Source organism: Scyliorhinus canicula, chromosome 15, assembly GCF_902713615.1.
Source record: "Scyliorhinus canicula chromosome 15, sScyCan1.1, whole genome shotgun sequence".
In the NCBI taxonomy this organism is placed as follows: domain Eukaryota; kingdom Metazoa; phylum Chordata; class Chondrichthyes; order Carcharhiniformes; family Scyliorhinidae; genus Scyliorhinus; species Scyliorhinus canicula.
Genome location: NC_052160.1, coordinates 35901622 through 35914560, shown reverse-complemented (window position 1 = coordinate 35914560; position 12939 = coordinate 35901622). Strand labels below are relative to the sequence as shown.

The 12939-nt window shown below is 46.0% G+C and overlaps 1 protein-coding gene across 9 annotated transcripts in view; it reads left to right on the top strand.

Moving 5' to 3' along the window:
• The window catches only part of rbfox1 (RNA binding fox-1 homolog 1), a 2164526-nt gene that overhangs the window by 695911 nt on the left and 1455676 nt on the right, over positions 1 to 12939 (top strand). The window lies entirely within an intron of this gene.

Genomic DNA, 12939 nt, shown 5'->3' with positions numbered 1-12939 from the left:
AACTCTGGTATCCGCAACCTTGATAGCAGCAACCTGAGCCTGCATTGGTCTCTTAGTCTGAGCTTCCACTACAACACTGAGACATGAGATGGCTTCTGCCACCACTACGCTGGAAGCTGAGACGTCAGCTTCCAGATGCTGAATCATGAGTGAGGCGAGGAGGGGGCACTGGCCAACATCCATCGAGGGGAGCAGCGGGGTGTCTCTCGACCTACAGGACAGGATGGACAAAACAAAAAAAGCAGCATGGTGAGCCTCGGTAGGGTGCTCTTTCAGAGCGGTAGTGCAGACTCGATGGGCTGAATGGCCTGCTTCTGCACTGTAGGGATTCGATGATTCAATGGCTGGATGCACAACTGCTGTCATCGGATTGACCCCCACTTCCCCATAGGAATGGACAGGGTCCAGGTTGGAGCTGGACTCCTCCATAGAACATAGAACATACAGTGCAGAAGGAGGCCATTTGGCCCATTGCGTCTGCACTGACCCACTTAAGCCCTCACTTCTACCCTATCCCCGTAACCCAATGACCCCTCCAAACCTTTTTTGGACACTAAGGGCAATTTATCATGGTCAATCCACCTAACCACGTCTTTGGACTGTGGGAGGAAACCGGAGCACCTGGAGGAAACCCACGCAGATACGGGGAGAACGTGCAGACTCTGCACACACAGTGACCCAGCAGGGAGACTCGGAGAGGAGCCAATGGCGCAGGAAAATAAGCAAAACTGTTATTTAAGTTGTCAATATTGTTTGGAACAAATAAAGAATACTCTTGTTATGGCTGTTAGTCAATTGCAGGTAACTAATTAAGAGAATTTTTTGAACGCAGCGGAAGGACCCTCCATGTTCCTTGACAGTGACAACAGGTCACTCGCAAGAGCTGTCTGGCAAGTCAGGCAGTCCAGCAAGCATTTTTGAATGCACGTCCTTCAATGTTCTCCTGTATGGTGTTTCCTCCAAATCCACATCTGAGTCCCATGCAGTAGAATTTGTGTGCTATGTCGTTCTCCGATGTGTTGGCACAGGCATTGCTACCCTTCCCCTTGGCCTGGCTGTGGCATATTCATGGGGATTTACCATTTATGTTAACTCAAACTACCCACCAACTTACAGCCAGTGCAAGTTCCTGAGCTGATAACTACAATTGACAGATCAAATGCCTTTGCTTCTTCATTAGAGCTCTGCTGCTGTTTTGCCCCTCATCCTGCACTGACTGGCCAGGCAGAAAACCCCAGGTATCTGGAAGCAGCAATGCAGAAAGGGAGGGTTGGGATGATGGAAGAGGGAATTGGATCAAAGTACAAGAAATCCATGGTGACGGAATTTACAGGCGTCATTTGAATGTGCTTTCAATGAAATTGGCCACATGCTTGAAGTCATTGAACCTTTTCCAGCATTGCAGCCAGGTCATCAGAGCCAGGACCCTGCCCACTTTCCTCTATTCCCTTGGAGAGTGGTTTCTTGAGGACATCCTGTGGATACATCACCTCCCTTCTCCCCTCGACCTCCATCACTGAATCCTCTAGTCCCCAGTCAGAGAACCTGGGAGCTTCCCTCTGGCCCATTGTTCTATTTATCGGTTCTTTTCTTCCATCAAAGATTTTCTGACCATGTTCCAGCAGCTGCTTTAATTTGAATGCACTTCCCCAAAGGGACAGGTTGCCTTTAAGGCATGCCATGCCAGCCACACCCGCTTCTGGGACCCCTGCTGAGCAAAACATTGGTTGACAGCTTGTTCCTTGCTAGTCTGATTGCTGCAAAAATGGTGATGAGCAGGAACAAGGATTTTGCTTGCTGCCTCCCTCAGATCGACCGGGTGTGGGGTAATCGTGCATCATGATCTACGAACGGGAAAACCGGCCAAATCCAACCTTTGGCCCATTGTACCTTTACATACTTCATATGTCCCAAAGCACTTTGCACTGAGTTATTTTTGAGATGCAGTCAATATTGTTAAGTAGAGAATCATGACCCAAAAATAACAAGCAAATAGTTAATCTGTTTTGATGAAATTGGTTGCAGGATATTAGAAGAACGCCCTTGCTTTCGTCCAACCGGGTCATAGGATTTTTTTACATCCACGTATCCACGTGAACAGGAACATGGGGCCGCACTTTTGCAACGCTTCCTAACATGGCAGTTAAGTTTTGTTGTGGTTCTCAGCTGATTCAGAAACAAGGGACTGAATTTTCCCACTCCCACGTGGTAAATTAAGAGGTGGAACTGGGAGCAATGTTGAAAAATAGGGGCCGGGATTCTCCAATCCCGCGGCAAAGTTTTGACACCGGCATGAAAAGCAGCACCAACCTCTCCGGCGTCAACGGTCCCCGAAAATGAGGAATGCTCCCCTACCTAGGGGGCTAGGTCAGTGCTGGAGTGGTCTCCGCAGATCCAGCTGGTGCGAGTATGCGCATGTGCGCTACGGGCGGTGTGATTCCGCGCCCGGCGTGATTCAAGGGATCCCGTCTCCGCACCGGCCCCCGGGCAATATGGTGGAGCTCTACAGGGGCCCGGCACGGAGGAACATAGGCTGCCACGGAACCAGCCCACCCGATGATCGGTAGGACCCGATCGCGGGCCAGGCCTCTGTGGAGGCACTCCCCCCCCCCCCCCCCCATCCCGGTGTCGGATTCCCCTGCCCCCCCCTTCCAGGACGGCCCCCGCAGACACATCTTCTAGGTCCCGCCATGTGGGACCTGAGTAACCCACACCAGTGGGCCTCGGCTGAACCCGGCGGCCACCCGGCCCGTCGGGGCCCAGCGAATCGCCGGGGGGCTGTTTTCAACGGCTCCCGACCGGCGCGGTGAGGATCACGTGGGCGCCGGAGATGGCGCCGGGGTGCGGGCCGTGATTCTTGCGACCCCACGGGGATTCTCCGACAGGGCGCGAGGTCGGAGAATCCCGGCCAGGGTGTTAGATCAGCTGTCCGTGGTGTTGCCACATAGGTGGCACTACTGGAACGAAAATGAGACGGTGGCATATGGTAATGTCGCTGAACTAATATTCCAGAGATCCCCAGGGTAACGTTCTGGAGACAAAGGTTCAAATCCCACCATCGCAGCTGGTGTAATTTAAATTCAGTTAATAAGTGTGGAAATGAAAGCTGGTCTCAACGATAGCGAATATGAAGCTATCATTGATTGCCACAAAAAACCCACATCTACTTTACTGATGTACTTCAAGGAAGGAAATCTGTCACCCTCACCTGGTCTGCCTGCATGTGAAGTCAGACCCAGAACAATATGGCTGCCTCTGAATTTCCCTCTGAAATTGTTGACAATGAATGCTGGTATTGCCAGTGACACCTGCATCCCACGAAAGAATAAAGAAATGTATTTATTGATAATGAATGGTGAATCCATGATAATATTTCTACATTTGGGAGGAAAATTTAAATAGTATATGACATTGTGGGCAGCATGGTGGCACAGAGGTTAGCACTGCTGCCTCACAGTGCCAAGGACCCGGTTCAATTCCGACCTCAGGTGACTGTGTGGAGTCTGCACGTTCACCCCATGTCTGCGTGGGTTTCCTCCGGGTGCTCCGGATTCCTCCCACAGTCCAAAGATGTGCAGGTTCGGTGGATTGGCCATGATGAATTACCCCATAGTGTTCAAAGATTAGGGGGTTTATGGAATTGGCCCTAGATGGGTGCTCTCTCAGAGGGTTGGTGCAGACTCTATGGGCCAAATGGCTCCTTCTGCATTGTAGGGATTCTATGATAAAGAAGCAAATAAAGGATTCAGACTAAATCGTAACAAGAGGACACTTGTTGAAACTATCAGTAGACAAATTTAAGTTGATTGCGAGGATGGTCCTTCACACAAGGATGAATAATGAATTTCTGGGCAGCATTTTCAAGCGAAGACTCTGGAGTTATTTGAGCTTGAGTTGTGATAGAAAACTCTTTGTTTTTTTTCTGGATGGATGGGCCAAATAGCCTTCCTCATCGGTATGTTATTTTCTGTATTATCAATGTTTATTTTCATGACATTATGGGAGCCATTGCTAACTCATTTATCTTGTTACTTATTTGATAACCGTTATTACATTTCAAAATACTTTACTGTATGTGAAGTAGGGATGCTTCTGAGATTTGCAAAAAAGCACTATGTAAATTCTATTTTTCTATTTATAGTCAATGGTGGAAACTTGATATACACATTAGCAGAGTCCAATGTTGCCACTGATGCAGAGTTGAGAAATAATGACCTCTTACCCTTCAATGACTCTGATGCACTGTATCCTGGGAATTATAGCATTAATACAGTGATGTTGCTTCAGTTAGATTGAAAAGCAAATTAAGCGGATGGCTGTGTAATTGAATGTTGTCACTAGCAGGCCATCGCGATTCTTCTATTCACAAACCCAACGACATGGTTCATTAAACAGATACAATGTAGAAAGCATTGCTCAAGATTGCACACGTGCCAAATAACCTTTGTATTCTGCAGTGTTTTGTTGAAATACAGCTGTCAGTGTAACACATCACAAAATACATTGAGCTTTTACTGTTCCTTTTCCATTGGCCCATTCATGTTGCTGTGAAGCTATTTCAATCATTTAGAAAATCCTTCTGACATAGCTCTGTGTCCTTTAATGAAATCTTTTCTGGTGTCCAGCAATGTAAACAGAAAAAGGAACAGTCCAATACCATCAGTTTACGTTAAGCTACAAGTGTCTACTAGTGTTACCACTATTATCATGTTAAAACATGTGAACCACATGTTGCTCTTGTGTGATGTCCTTGCACATTTATTCCATTTTAATTGATCAATTCAGCGAGACTGCTGAAATAAGAACATTTGTGCCAATCTTCTGCAAGGTCTGTGCAATGTAGCCCACAAAATGGCATCTGAACTATGAAGAATTTACAAAACTATGAATTTACTGGAAATTAGTGCATTCTTTCCCAGAGAACCTACTACAATTTTGACAGCCAATAAATATATCCAGGCTGATCAATGCGATTTTGAACATTTATAGCTATTTTATTCTCTTGTCAGTTACCGAGAGTAGATTGCAAACAATTTCTACAGTTTATGATCAGGAAGATGATGAAGATTTACGGTTGATTTGTGAGTTCTCTAAATGACCAATTATGTTCGGAGACATATCTACCGAGGTTAAAAAAGTGGTGCTTAAAGTCTGTGGCCCTCGCACGATACCAGTTTTTCCCATAGGTTCCAGACAATTTGTGATGGCAGGGGCATCAGATACCTAAGACACAAAATCAATGGCAGATGTAAAAAAACCTATACTTTATTACCTACCGGCTTGTACTTTTTGACAAAAACACCTGGGGGACATATGGAGCGAGATTCTCCAAAAATGGGGCTATGTGCCCACGCTCGCGTAAAAACGCGGGAATCACTCTGGACTTACCTGGAGTAAGCCCAGGGTGATTCTGCGATTTGCAGAGGGCTAGTAGGGCCCCGGTTTTTTGCAGCTCCGGCTGCCGATACGAGGCCCTGCACTTCCGGTCGGGGGCCCGCTCATGCGCACGCGGCGGCCTGTGTCGGTCACGTCACGCGACATGGCCGACCCACACCACGGACCGGCACCAAGAATATAGGCCCCCTAGATCGCGCGCGCCTGTGGATCGATGACCCCCCGATCGATGGCCTGGCCATCCTGGAGGCCCCCCGATAAATGATGCCCCCACCCCCCATCAGGGCGGCCGAGGACTCAGTCCACAGCCGCCACACTGGGTGCCTGCCGGGTGGAACCATGAGAGAACCACACCGGCGGGAACTCGGCCAGCTGCACTTGGAGAATCGCCGTGGGGTCCTCTTTCAAGTGGCGGCGATTCTCTGCAGACCCGATCTTGGGATTCTCTGAGCTTCTGCGCTGAAATTGTGCTTAACGTGGGGGTAGAGAATGGGCGTCAGACCCGGTCTCCAGAGAATCGCCGGCAATCCAGGTAAGTGCAGAGTGATTCGTGCCCATTTTTCCACGGGCGTGGGGACATAGCCCCATTATTGGAGAATCCCACCCATGAGGTTTGTAGCATGGTGCCATGAAGCCCACCTACTGCTTGAAACTAGGGTCAGAGAAATGCTTGCACACCTCCGATAGCAAGTGCACCAGACAATGGGTGAGATTTCCTGGTCACCCAGCCACGTGTTTGTCGGAGATGGGCTGTTCACTGGTGTACACAATACTCTGGTTCATATAGTTGAGAACAGAGAATTAGAGGAATTGAGAGGCAATGAAAGAACAAAATCCATCTTGTCACTTGTCCTATTCTGGTAGTCACGTGTTATATTGATAAAAAAAACCTATTGATGTATCTTTGCAATCAATCTCCATCAATTACACTCTAACAGACATGAGGCAATGAAAGTCCCAGTGATGGGGAATTTTGGCAACATATGCCCAAAGTCAGCTGTCTCTTTCAATCATGCTACACTTACATGTCTCGAATTATTCATAATACTATATACCAAAACATAATTTTGTCATTTGCAAAGGAATGAATCAATTCTGCCTGTTTCCTCTATTTCACTAGAGAGCTTGTTCCGTAGAGTGAAGATATGCCAACTCAAATATTGATCCTGATATTAATGTGAAGGGAACCAAGGGTTATCTTTTAAATCGGTGAATCCAGGAAGAATGAATTTCCCTCAGCCCTGCTGAATTTATCAGAGTGGTAAACCTATGGTACAAGATTGTAGCCAGGCTATTGAAGGGAGATCTGGGGAGACAGAGCATGAGGGAGGAAAATTATGGGGGTGGGGGGGTGGGAGCAGACAAATTAATTGTGTGTCGCGTAGGTGGAGATGGTGGAAGGGGCATTGGGCAGACGATCCTGGGGTTTGAAGTATTTTGCAGGGTGTAGGTGAGGATCGGGAGCCCTGGGGGACATTTGATTATGGTGTTTTCTGGAAGGAGGGAGGGAGTGTGAGGGTTGACCACTGAAGTGGTTGGAAAATTAGCTTGCTGAACCATGGGGAAGCACGCCTATGCCTCTTGACCCACAAGCAATTCTGGAGAACATTACCTCTGCGTCTCCTCCCTTTACTTGCGAGGTTTTCTGAGACCCAGGAAAGCTGGCTTATCAGTGTTGAAGGTGGAAGAAAAAGAGTAATCTGAAGCATGCACCCTCATTAAAATATTTAAATGAGTGCCCCACCATCTTGGGAGGGGTTGATTGCCCTCACTCCTACCCCACCCCCAATAAAACTGAAAATGGGCCACCTCTCTTTGAGATTAATATTTTAGCTTGAATTTTCATGCAGATGCAAAGGCTCTCAGAGGTACGATTCTGGAAATTATGCCCCTGAATCCGGACTCTGCATTTTTGGGTGTTAAAGTGAAGCTGCCTTCAGGCTGACCTTATTTTGGCGAGTAGGGTGCCCATTCGACTTTTTAGCAAGTTTCTTTGGCGATATGAGGGTCCCTTTTGGAGAGGTAAGGTACCCATTTGAATATGGTCCTTTAGGAGAGGTGAGGTGCCCTTTCAGAGTAGGAAGGTGCCCTTTTGGGAGAGATAAGGAGCCCTTCAGGATTGTTAAAAGCAGACACAAATGTATGTAAAAAGTAGGCAAATCATTTGATCTGATAGTGAATTCATCAATAGACACAAAAGAACATTATTTGATCTCAGCATGGGTTTTGACATCTGCCCAGGTGGATACTGGTCAATTTGGCATGGAGAGAGTAAGGGAAAATGGTGATAGATGTGGTCATGGGTTGGCATATGTTGACACTATGTTGGCATGGGGGTATAAAGCCCAATGGGGTGGGTGGAGGGATATAGATTGGCTTGGAGGGTATAAGGGGCCATGAATATAGGTAGAAGACCATAGGTTGCTATAGAAACTGTGGTGGCATTGGTTGGTATGGCTAGGGCATGGGGAATGAGGAGTGAGAGAGTATGATGGGTGTGTTGGAGAGATGATTTTGTTTCATTTTTTATTCATAGCTGGGACAAAGTGAGAGCTGGGACAAAGTGAGAGCAACGAAGTGGGCTTTTTCACTCATTCCACCTCCACACCCAATAGCCCTTGTACTATCTATGCCTGTTTCCAGAGTTGTCCGCCATGACTCCCATTATACCCTGCCACACCCAACCCCTCCTATCCACTGGACCACAAATCGGAAGTTCCGAGACACTTTTCCCAGGTCAGATTTGTGGAGCTGGGAATTATCCCAGCTCTGTGCTACCGGCATGGGAGTGCAAATTCAAACCTCTGTTTAATATTATAGAATCGTAGAATTTACAGTACAATTTACAGCCATTCGGCCTCGGGTCTGCACCGGCCCTTGGAAAGAGCACCCTACGCCTCCACCCTATCCCCGTAACTCAGTAACCCCACCTAACCTTTTGGAAACTAAGCGGCAATTTAGCATGGCCAATGCACCTAACCTGCACATTTTTGGACTGTGGGAGGAATCCTAAGCACCCGGAGGAAACCCACGCTGACACTGGGAGAACGTGCAGACTCTGCAGACAGTGACCTGAGGCCTGAATTGAGCCTGGGATCCTGGAGCTGTGAGGCACCAGTGCTAATCGTTGTGCCACCGTGCTTCCCATTTACACTCCAGTTACGCCCTGTTTACATCCCACACAAATCACATGGGATGTTGAACTTCCCCTATTATTTCCGCAGATTAGTTTTTTAATATACTTCCATTCAAGCACAGTTCATATTCTCTGATTGTCTCCTTTTGAAGAAGGTGAAAATAGCTTGTCATGGCATACACTATCTAGTCCCTTTGGAATCTTAAAAGCTGTAATAATATCACCTTTCAACCCCTTCTTTTCCAATGTGAACTCCCCTCTGTTGCTGACAGTCTGAGACTAGTGGTGCAGTAGAACTGTAACCCAAGGTGCTATATATATGAGGAAAAAAATAGTTGCTGAATATAATGTTGCAAGTTAAAGCAGGTCTGGGATCTAGCAGTCAATTAGACAGGCAGACTGTAGCCTCATGCTAATAACAAGTGAGGTTTATTCACCCATGTCAGCTAAGTACAGCAATGAGCAAAACTGTTACAGGAATTACCTTCCAGTATACACTTTCCCATTCTCAGTATCGTCCTGTCTTTAAACTGAACTATTTCCCTTCTGTAATGTTCTTTGCGTTATTCTTCAAGACAGCCAAAATCTCGATTTGTCTGTGTGAGTTGATGTTACAGGTCTGGAAGCAGTCTTGCCGTTGAGGTCTGAGCACATGCTGATTTTCTTTCTTCTTAGATTCTATCTAATTTTAGCCAAATGACTTCAGTAATTTCCTGGTACCATGTAATGTTCCTTGTATAGTTCTCCAAGATAGCCAAAAGTCATAGTGTTTACAAAGAACATGAAGCTATGTATTTAAAACAAAGCTAATTTATTTTACACTACTTTAAATGGATCGCACACTCTACTGAGTAATAGCTAACAAAATAATAGTATTGAATCTATGTTACAGTGATCTATTATGTCTCTAGTACAACCAACACGCCAACTCAACCTCACACTATCCTTCTCCATCAGCTTCTCCCAGAATGCTTAGAGATGCAGCCTTTTATAAGACTACTTAGTGATGCCATCTAGTGTTGATATACATGAACATCATCTTGTTAACCCTTTACTCTTCTTAGATTGTGCATATCATATCACATTCCTTTTATCTTTTCAGAATAGGGGTCACGTCCTGATTGACTTAAATTGCCCTTAAAGATTCCTGGAAGCTATACCACGTTGCCTTGATCATTCTGTCATTTTGTATGTTTTTTTTAAAGCTGTGCCTCTATCATGGATTCAAATCTCTGAAACACCTATGATTCATGCATTATCCCTGTCTCAGTCTTTAGCCTACTCAGGTACATTATGAGATCCTCCGTCCCTTCGATAACCCTCAGCCCAACATGTGATGCATCCATCTGCATGGACTCCTTGGGGAATTCTGGAAAGATCAATACTGGACCTCTGAACACAAAATATCCAGTTGGTCCTCAACTGCAGTTTTTCCCCTCCAGACGTCCATCAGAACATATTCAAATCCCAAGATTAATTCTGTCAAAGGGGAAGGTGAACACTGGACTAACTCATTGGGAATATCCTGAAAGGTCCAGGAAAATGTTTTCTTGATTTTATGTCACATGTGTGTGCTAGTTCATAATAGGTTTTCACGTTGGTCAAGTTGGAGCTTAACTCATCCGCCACCAACTGTATCCCTAAATAACCACTCTAGTAAACCAAAAATATGTTTCCCTGGGTTAGCCATCAAACCTACCTTTCTTAAGCTATCCAGTACCCCCATTATTCTTTGCTGATGGGACTCCCAGTTGTAGATTACCATGTCATTGAGTTATGCAGAGATGTATGAGTATGAGGTCCAAACACCAACCCATAAGCTGCTGAAATTCCCATGTGCCCCAAATGACCTGAGTCAGTACTGGTTATAGACCATGAGGAACTATAAAGGCTGCTTTTCATTTACAGAATCCATTAACAATATTGACCAATATTCTTTTGTAAGATTTGAATGGAGAAGAAGTTGCTATTTTACAGGCTTTCAACCAAGTATCCAATTTAGATCTATTGAGTAGAGTTTAATTCCCTTCCCATGCTGAGGTTGGTGGCAGGGCAATCAAATGGGATGTCAGGTGGGGGACTCCATCACTTTCTAGCCTCTGCCTCGATTAAGCCCAGGGCAGGAAACCCCCAATGATCGTCTTCCCACCCCACCACCAATTCAGAACCTTATATGAATGATTAATGCCTACTGAAGGGCCTCATCCACCTCAATGGCAGATGGGGAGGGGGGGAGGGGTGGGGTAGGGCTCACTATGCAGGGAGCATGACAATCAAACCCTGGCATGTTTGCTTGCAAGCCGCTAGAAGGGGGTCGCTTGTTTAAAAGCACTCAGTGCCGAGCATTGGGAAGTGGTGTCCTATTAAAAGCCACTCCCTCACTCCTGATGCCCAATCCTCCTCCTTTTCCCAGCTTCTTTCCCACCATCACTGACCTGTGCCTGGGGGTCCCTCCTCGTTCCGAAGCTTAACGTGGGAGTAGTACCAGTAGCAGGCATCGCCTTCCCCTTGATCTTGGGGAAGGCCCATCATTGGTCTATCAGGTGCCTGGGAGGCGTTTAGTTTGGTAGCCTTCCCTCAAAAAGGCGGCGCAAGGCTCTGACTGGCTTGCGATCCAATGGCCTAAACTCCCAACACCTCCATTAAATCCACGCCATTGTTTAAATTTCTAAAATCATTACAGACCTTCTACTACCCATTGGACTTCGGTACCAACACTTTCGGGTTTGACCATTCACTGTGAAACTGTGATATTATCATTAGCTCTAGCCCTGTAAGGATTAAAATATGTTTAACAATCCCGGCGGATTGGAAATTAGCAAACGTGACACCACTGTTTAAAAAAGGAGGTAGGCAGAAAGCGGGTAATTATAGGCCAGTGAGCTTAACTTCGGTAGTAGGGAAGATGCTGAAATCTATCACCAAGGAAGAAATAGCGAGGCATCTGGATAGAAATTGTCCCATTGGGCAGACGCAGCATGGGTTCATAAAGGGCAGGTCGTGCCTAACTAATTTAGTGGAATGTTTTGAGGACATTACCAGTGCAGTAGATAACGGGGAGCCAATGGATGTGGTATATCTGGATTTCCAGAAAGCCTTTGACAAGGTGGCACACAAAAGGTTGCTGCATAAGATAAAGATGCATGGCATTAAGGATAAAGTAGTAGCATGGATAGAGGATTGGTTAATTAATAGAAAGCAAAGAGTGGGGATTAATGAATGTTTCTCTGGTTGGCAATCAGTAGCTAGTGGTGTCCCTCAGGGATCAGTGTTGGGCCCACAATTGTTCACAATTTACATAGTTGATTTGGAGTTGGGGACCAAGGGCAATGTGTCCAAGTTTGCAGATGACACTATGAGCGGTAAAGCAAAAAATGCAGAGGATACTGGAAGTCTGCAGAGGGATTTGGATAGGTTAAGTGAATGGGCTAGGGTCTGGCAGATGGAATACAATGTTGACAAATGTGAAGTTATCCAATTTGGTAGGAATAACAGCAAACGGGATTATTATTTAAATGATAAAATATTAAAACATGCTGCTGTGCAGAGAGACCTGGGTGTGCTGGTGCATGAGTCACAAAAAGTTGGTTTACAGGTGCAACAGGTGATTAAGAAGGCAAATGGAATTTTTTCCTTCATTGCTAGAGGGACGGAGTTTAAGACTAGGGAGGTTATGCTGCAATTGTATAAGGTGTTAGTGAGGCCACACCTGGAGTATTGTGTTCAGTTTTTGTCTCCTTACTTGAGAAAGGACGTACTGGCACTGGAAGGTGTGCAGAGGAGATTCACTAGGTTAATCCCAGAGCTGAAGGGGTTGGATTACGAGGAGAGGTTGAGTAGACTGGGACTGTACTCGTTGGAATTTAGAAGGATGAGGGGGGATCTTATAGAAACATATAAAATTAGGAAGGCAATAGATAGGATAGATGCGGGCAGGTTGTTTCCACTGGCGGGTGAAAGCAGAACTAGGGGGCATAGCCTCAAAATAAGGGGAAAGTAGATTTAGGACTGAGTTCAGGAGGAACGTCTTCACCCAAAGGGTTATGAACCTATGGAATTCCATGCCCAGTGAAGCAGTAGAGGCTCCTTCATTAAATGTTTTTAAGATAAAGATAGATAGTTTTTTGAAGAATGAAGGGATTAAGGGTTATGGTGTTCGGGCCGGAAAGTGGAGCTGAGTCCACAAAAGATCAGCCATGATGTCATTAAATGGCGGAGCAGGCTCGAGGGGCCAGATGGCCTACCCCTGCTCCTAGTTCTTATGTTCTTATGTTCTTATGAGTTTTCCAGTGCCAGGAAGTAAAAACTGTCCTTATTTTATTTCACAAATTCTTAGCAGTTTTAGTTTCTGTTGCACTATCATTTTTTTCAGCCGCGTAAGCCTCCCCACATTTCAAGCCTTGGTTTCC